Here is a 7,668-nt window from a genome sequence, read left to right on the forward strand (position 1 = left end):
CTTGCTGACAACACTAGAATAGAGGGCGGTTACCTTCTAACCACCTCCACCCATTTTAGCCATTGATTAAAACCTGTTGAATCATAGCCCTAGATTTGGTATCTCTATAGTCCCAATGGTTATCGTCACTAATGTCAGAAAACTGTACAGAATCGTGAATGTTCTTAATATAAATATGTGTACATTATAATACCATATATTTTACATATAAATGTATAGTTTGGACCAAATGACTATCGTACATTTCAACATTAAACCTCGGATACAAACAATTTGATGTATAACCATCTCTTATGTATACAATATAATGCTCCATGTGATCAAGCATGCCATTAAAAGTTGTCAAGTAGAGTTTATTAAAGATTAGAAAGGTAATTTATTAATAAATGTGCCAAAAAAAAAACATTGAAATTTGTGAGCATGTTATGGGCCTATATGGGCTTGACATGCATGGAATTTTGAGAGATATTTCGAGGGTAATCACATCATAAATATTTTGTTGACACGTTTTGAACCATCTAGTGTGGTGCATCATACTAGATGCAGAGAAGACAATACATCACATCTGCATTGAAAAATCTTAGGTAGTTGTAGGGATTCATTGTTTTAATCACCGTAAGTTTAAGGACATCATAGAAATTGAGAGGATGCCAAGTAATCTGAATAGGGATGATGGCTAGAAAATTAGAAGTTGTTGGGTCCCTACCTTATCTTCCTGAGGTTTATATATATATATATATATATATATATATATATATATATATATATATATATATATATATATAATTATAATTATAATTTTTGGATTAGTTATTTCTATGACAAATATGAATAGAGATCAATCTCTCTTTTGTTTACCTTTTTCTCTTAATTATTTCAATTGAAAAAGAATCTCTTATTTTACTTTCTTTATTTCCCTTAATTATTTCAATCCTTCTTAAATTATTATTAAACAACTTAATCTTTTCCATCATATTCCTCGCAGAGATCTTTCCAACGAGCTATCATGCGTGTCAAATGGAGATAGTACGACCAATTCGCGACCCTGGGAAGTTGATGTACCAACTTACCCAAAAACGGGGCCCACAATTTGGCGTTTCATCTTCTAGAGTTAGGTTTTGGAATGTGAAGGGTTTTCCATTGTTTCTCAACAATAAATAGGCCCTCAAGCCTCATTGTAACATAGTTTTTGGAGAACAGTTCAGAGGCAGGTAGCCACCACATCTCTTCTTAGAGATAGCTACCATCGCCCTAGCTAGTTTATTTCCAATACTGTTGTAAGCATATTTCAGTATTTTACATTAATGAAATGAAGTATTATTTCCACTGCATATCTGTGTTTATGGTTATCTCTGTATTTTATTGCGTTCATGTTTAAATCCAAATCAAAATTATTGTAGAAGTTACCTAACATCTATATCCGCTAGGTGTCCACATACATTCTCTCAAAGAGGGAAAAATTCCTATATAAATTATTCATGCCAAAGGGAAAGGAGATCTACAGAGTCTAATATAGTGAGAGAGCTCTGTTATTTTGTTGAAGTTGTCCTTACTAGAGGTGGAGATAAGAAATGTATGTTGGAGAGAAGAGTCTCCATGTGATGGTATAACTTTCTTTTGTTGTCCGAGTTTGTGATTACAATAAGGGCAATTCCATTCCCTCATGTTGATTTCCTTTTATTATTATATGTTGTTCAATGGTTATTGATTATTATTATATTGAGATGATCTTGGAAGAAGTACCTTGATAGTATTGTTGGTTGGTTTTGTTTAGGTATTTGTCTTGGAACTTTGGAGCTATAATTTCTAGTGTATTCCCTTAAGTTGGTTGTTCCAACCATCTACTTGTAGATTTGGGAGGAAAGATCTACCATCTTTCCTCTACAATTTACATATTTGTTTTCATGTGATTCAAGAATGTCTAATTACACATGTATTCCCACATGTTCTGGTGAAACTTGGGCAAGACTCATGGAGAAACAACTCGTTGTGATTGAATGATTTTGATGATAACAAAATTGGTGACTCCATTGGGGACTATACCATGGTGTTTCCAATCTCTTGTTTTACTGGGGATTTTGGTTTTCAATTGGAATTTGAGTTTTATCTACTACTTTTGACCTTCTATAGGTGCTTTTCAGACTGGGTTTCTTTATGTTTGAAAATAAATGACCTTAAATTAGATCCAAATCGATTTTTGATCTTTTATTTTTTTTAAAACGAGAAAAAACTAGATCACAGGTTTCAGGTCAAATTCTATATTTTTTTATACAGAATCTAAGTAAAACAAATGCATATCTTAATTCTTGTCAAAATTTAACCAAAAAAAAATCTCCTAAAATGGAGCCATGAAAAGGAAAATATTGTTGGTTAAAAAATCAACCTATTTTCTAATTTTTCTTGAAGGATAAGCAAATTTCATTTAGTAGTATCTTTTCATAGCTTGGACCTCTATTTTACATGAGAAAAAAACCATTAGATCACAATTTTCGTGGATTCCTTTTGGTATATTATATTTTAATTTTCTAATCAATTTTGAGTCACAGATCATCTTTGAAGAATTCTACTATCTTTATTTTATTCTATTTTATTTTCTAAGTTTCTGTAGATTTGTTTTTTTTCTCAAATATATTCTCTTCTATTTATAGAGATTTATATCTTTGTCATATATGTATCAGTTTTTTTTTGAATTAGATCTGATTAATTTTCAATTTTGGTGTCCCAATCAATGTTTTCTTGCTTTGTTTTGCTTGCTTTTGGTAGCACATTTTCTCCTTGTTATTTGTAGTTTTGCAGAAACTAGATGCGAGAGGTCTGGTTGAGCATCTCAGATCTATCTACTTGATTATATCTCAAAATTCTCATTTACTTCGAGATTTCTCTAGTCTTGGCCTTGAACGGGGATTTGGTTTAAATTTTCCTTTATAAATAATTTTTGTTATGTGAGTTTATTATATACATTGAGCTATAGTCCTAAAACTTCCTTTGCACTCCCTTGTCATTTTATCATTTTTTGATAGATTGCTTTTGGTGATCTATTTGATTGCAAATCCAAGTTTGAGCTTTCGAGTCCTTGATGTTATTTCTTGGTTTTTGTTTTAGCAGTTTTTTAGTGTCTTCTTAAGTGGCCTTTGCCATACATAAATTTTGAAGGTTACACAAATCCCTTTTCCCACTTTCTTTTGTTTAAAACCATAGATGAAAATAAAAGCATGTCCCTAAATCGAATTTGGAAGTGAATTTCAACTCTCCATAAAATTGAAACTAAGACTACCAAACCATTAATTCCATTGGAACCCATTTAAATGCAAGTAACCATAGTTGAAAATAAATTGTTCTTGAAAATATTACATTATATATATTTAACTTTTTACATCATGTCAAACCCTTCTCAAAGTTATAGTATTGAATGGTATCCAATACAATGGGGGGCTTAGAAATCTATTAATCTAATGAAAATAACATCTGGCACATGTGGCACATAGTTAGAGGAGAAACGTCTTGCATGAGGACACTTGGATAGTAAATTGTTGAAGATGAAACTATCAACTAATAGCTTGTCAGAGAGAGAACAATAATAGAGGAGTGGTGTTGATCCCAAGGAAGATCTTGCTTGGAGGGTATTTGACTTGTATGGAATAATGTCCTTATTATATTAATGCTACCTTGTTGGGAATATTTTGTGGTGGGTAGGCATTCCATGATTTTGCTATGGTAGAGTTTGGAGATGTAGTTATTGTAACAATTTTGTGATACATTTACTCATATTTATTTCATTTATTCAATATATCTATAAAGTATCTTACCTTCCAAAATTGTGTGATTGCAATTTTTATTTTTCGTATACATTATCTTCATGATCCAGTAAATTTGAAAATTTCTTGTTCTTGTTGATTTGAGATAACATAGCATTTAAATTATTAAGTGACCTAATATGAAACTTTAATATAATAAACATATTTTTATATTATATAAATTATTTTTAAAAGTGGTTTTTATATCTAGTACATGCTTGGAGAAGTATGCCCTTTAAATTAAGTATGTTTTGAGATCAGTATACTATGAATCTATAAATTTAAAACCTACATACATGCAAATTCAAACTGGAAACGTAACATTTCGAAATGAAATAAACAAATACTTCAGTGGCGGTAGCCCCATGCATTAAAATAATATTAGTCACATGTAACTATAAGAAAAAAATAGTCATTTACATCATATATGCATGGAAAGTAATAGCATAACAATCCACATACCTAAATATAGTTTATATAAGGGTGTACATGCCATTCTACCTCTCTTATAGCTACGTGATTCCATTCATGTAAGTAATCTAGATAATCTCTATTGCAAATAGTTTCCACCAGCCTCTTGTGGTCAAAATGATGTAGGAAGTATTGTACCTTGTGCAAGCTTCTTCAAGGATATGCTTGTAGTTGCATGTTTGTAGCAATGATTAAGTGTGTAGAGTGATATTTCATTGCTCCTTGCCTATAATCCATGAACACATAACTATCGTTATTTCTTGGATTTCCATCTTCTGTAAGATATTCTCTCTTAACAACCATCTATCCAATCGGAAAATCAATAGCTTCATAAACATTTAATGATGTAGTGAGAATTTGCTTCCAAATAATTATCCAAACTTCCAAGTATCAACTATATTTTTTTAATTAGATAATGAAGTAAGATTTTTAATATCAACTATACCTGATTTATGTATATAAATAAGTTCAATTATATTAGAACCGTAGATTTATATTATGTGGGATTTATCAAGTGTAGAGAGATAAATTTCGTAAGCTATAAATCTCATGTTGTGTGGGAATTTGAGAAAGTGTTTTAATAGGGCTAAATTTGATTCAAATTAATTTTTTTTATATCCAAAATTAAGATAGATATTCACTGGTTTTACACACACATATACTCTATAGGGTAAAAATTAGTGAACTTGGGGAATTTTCCCCTTGAAATCTCGAATCCGCAAGGAGTCTCTATGCGGTTCTCATTATCATAGTCATTTTCGAATTGTTTGTTAGTGGTAGGAAGCTTACTAGTTTAAAAAACTCGTGAATTTTAGTTCTCCTTTGGTAATTCAAGCTATATGAAACATTTTGTTATGAATGAAGAGATTCATTTATCCAACAAAATAAAGAAGAAGAATTAATATAACTATATAAATAATATATAAACATTAAATTAGCTTAAACATATCAATTAAACACCCATACTCATCAAAATTACTTTATGATACATTTCACATTATTAAAATTGAGAAAAGTAATAAAAATACATTAAACTAAAATTAGGCTTAATAACATTAGTTTTTACCCTTATAATATATAATTAAATTAGTTTTATCGTTTTTTAAATTATAAAATTCATAACGATTAGTGATACTTTACGAGCAATAAATGGAGATGGAAAATTATGTCATAAGAATATTAAAAACTTGGATAATTGATTGGATGAATTTAAGAATACGAAAACTAAAAACTAGATCAGTTGCACTATCCTCATGTAAAGTTCAACGGAATATAACATTTCAATTCGATGTGAACGTAACTGTTCGTGGTACATAGTTGAAAACAAAAGCGGTGACACCGTGAAAATGAATGAAATTATTGGCAGGACACCGTAACGGAAAATAAAATGCGGAACTTGACGATCGTTTTATTATATGAAGAATTTAGATAGCGACTGGTGAGCGTAGCACAACATGAGAGAAAGAAACACAGCAGTGGATTTGACCAGAGATTGACATAACTAGAAGCTGTACTGCTCGTAGCGGGTGAAACAGTCGGTTAGCTGAACTCGAGCACCGATGGCGTTGCCACAAATGTTCCAGATGCGGCCCCCAAGGTTTTGAAGGCAGGCGGTGCAATCAGACTCAGAGATTCCCTGATTGCAAACCCCACGCGCATAGGCGGTGGGTGAGCCTGCTCGCGATGCTTTGTAGTCGTAACCGCTGGAGGCAGTGTTTCCCTCTATATCTACGAGGAGGGATCCGAGAGTACTATAAAAGGGACTTCCGCTTGGGATCTTCTGCGTGTTACACGCAGATGATACGAAGTTTGTATTGGGCGTGCCTACAGCACTGCCCACAACCAGTGCAGCTACTGCGATTACTGCCAATGCAAAAGGCGCAAATGAGTACCTCATCGACATGGCTGGCTGGGTGGAAATGGGAAATGCTGGGTGGAATGATGTATAACCTCTAACAATGCTGCCTCTTGCGATGCTTATCAATGTGTGGTGGCAGCCTCCATTTATAGGCTTCGTCTTGGTGGGGATGGGTGTGGGTAGCATTATATGTTGGACAGCGGTGGACCGGGACGCATGTGGTTAGTATAATACAAAAAAGGGAACGCACGACTCATTCTAGCCGCCTCTCCTGACTAGACCGTTTCCCCCCTCATGAGCAGGCGCAGTCTATGTGGGTCTATAATAAAATTAACTCGGGGATATGCATCCTATTTTGAGATCGGTTTTTCATAATTATTAAAAACTGAAGTGGTTGGTTGTGGTTGGTTGGGATTTTGAGATCGGTTTTTCATAATTATTAAAAACTGAAGTGGTTGGTTGTGGTTGGTTGGGATTTTGAGTATAGGAGAGTTTTAAGTGTTATTTCATATAATTTGAAAATGCTATTAAGTGTGAGGTTAAAGAAAGTATAGAAAGATATAGTTCACGTGACAAGCTCAAAGAAGAATAATTTTAATTTTGTGGGAACAGAGCACCGTAAAATTTTTAAAACAAAATTAACATATAGTCAGAAAAGAGTATTTAGAAATGGAGTCAAAAAGAAGGGTTCCATGGAAAATTCCGTTGTAAGCATAGCCATATTCAATTTATTAATGAATATCCAAAAGCGGCGCCATATTCAAATTCCTCATAAATTATTTAATAAGAAATATATATCTATATTTACCATATATATATAAAATAAGAAATATATATCTATATCTATATATATATAACCAGAGATCACAAAATAAATAGAATTTTTCCTCAAAAGTCTGGAAATGGAACGGAAATCGATGGCTTCCCTTTGTGTACTAAAAAATATAAAATACATATAAATTATAATATAGAGTACGAAAACCCCATTAAGGATGGAATATAGGATAGAGGGATATGAGGCGGTGGGGTGACGAAAGTAATGGGATTCTATTAGTGCAAATAAAAATACAGATACCAGAAAGAGCACTAAGCAGATAATACGATTGATAGAAAACCATGCAGAAATGACCATCCGTTGGCAACCAAATTTTAAGGATAAACCAATAACCTAAATGTCCATGTAAAGCACTATCATGGAAGACAAATTCCCAAGAACCTACATTAGGGTGCTTGGACAAATACCACCAGAGAAGCATTGACATCACATTTCTACGCTATCTCAATCAACATAAGTGGAGCTCACTACAAGCAGGGTACATTAATTAATGTCAAATAACACAAATTTATTCACTCCCACCCCGCACAAGCCTTCATAACCTTTCATGCAGTGGAATAATTTTGGGTTTACGTTTTCAATTATATAGTTATACTATTTTTTATTTTTATTTTTTATTTTGAAAATCCATATGATCATGAATTTCATATAATGGTGTCATATGAAAAGGAAATGTAATGGAATGTTTTGAGAAAAAAATGTGATGGAAT

The 7,668-nt window shown here is 32.4% G+C and overlaps 1 pseudogene; it reads right to left on the bottom strand.

The window, feature by feature from the left end:
* Nucleotides 1-5,766: 5,766 nt before the first annotated feature.
* Nucleotides 5,767-6,168, bottom strand: LOC149176662 (antifungal protein ginkbilobin-like protein pseudogene; annotated as a pseudogene).
* Nucleotides 6,169-7,668: the final 1,500 nt, after the last annotated feature.

Source organism: Pinus tabuliformis, chromosome 4_1 (genome assembly GCF_031772625.1).
Source record: "Pinus tabuliformis cultivar Carrire ecotype Pingquan chromosome 4_1, CPIR1, whole genome shotgun sequence".
Lineage (NCBI taxonomy): Eukaryota > Viridiplantae > Streptophyta > Pinopsida > Pinales > Pinaceae > Pinus > Pinus tabuliformis.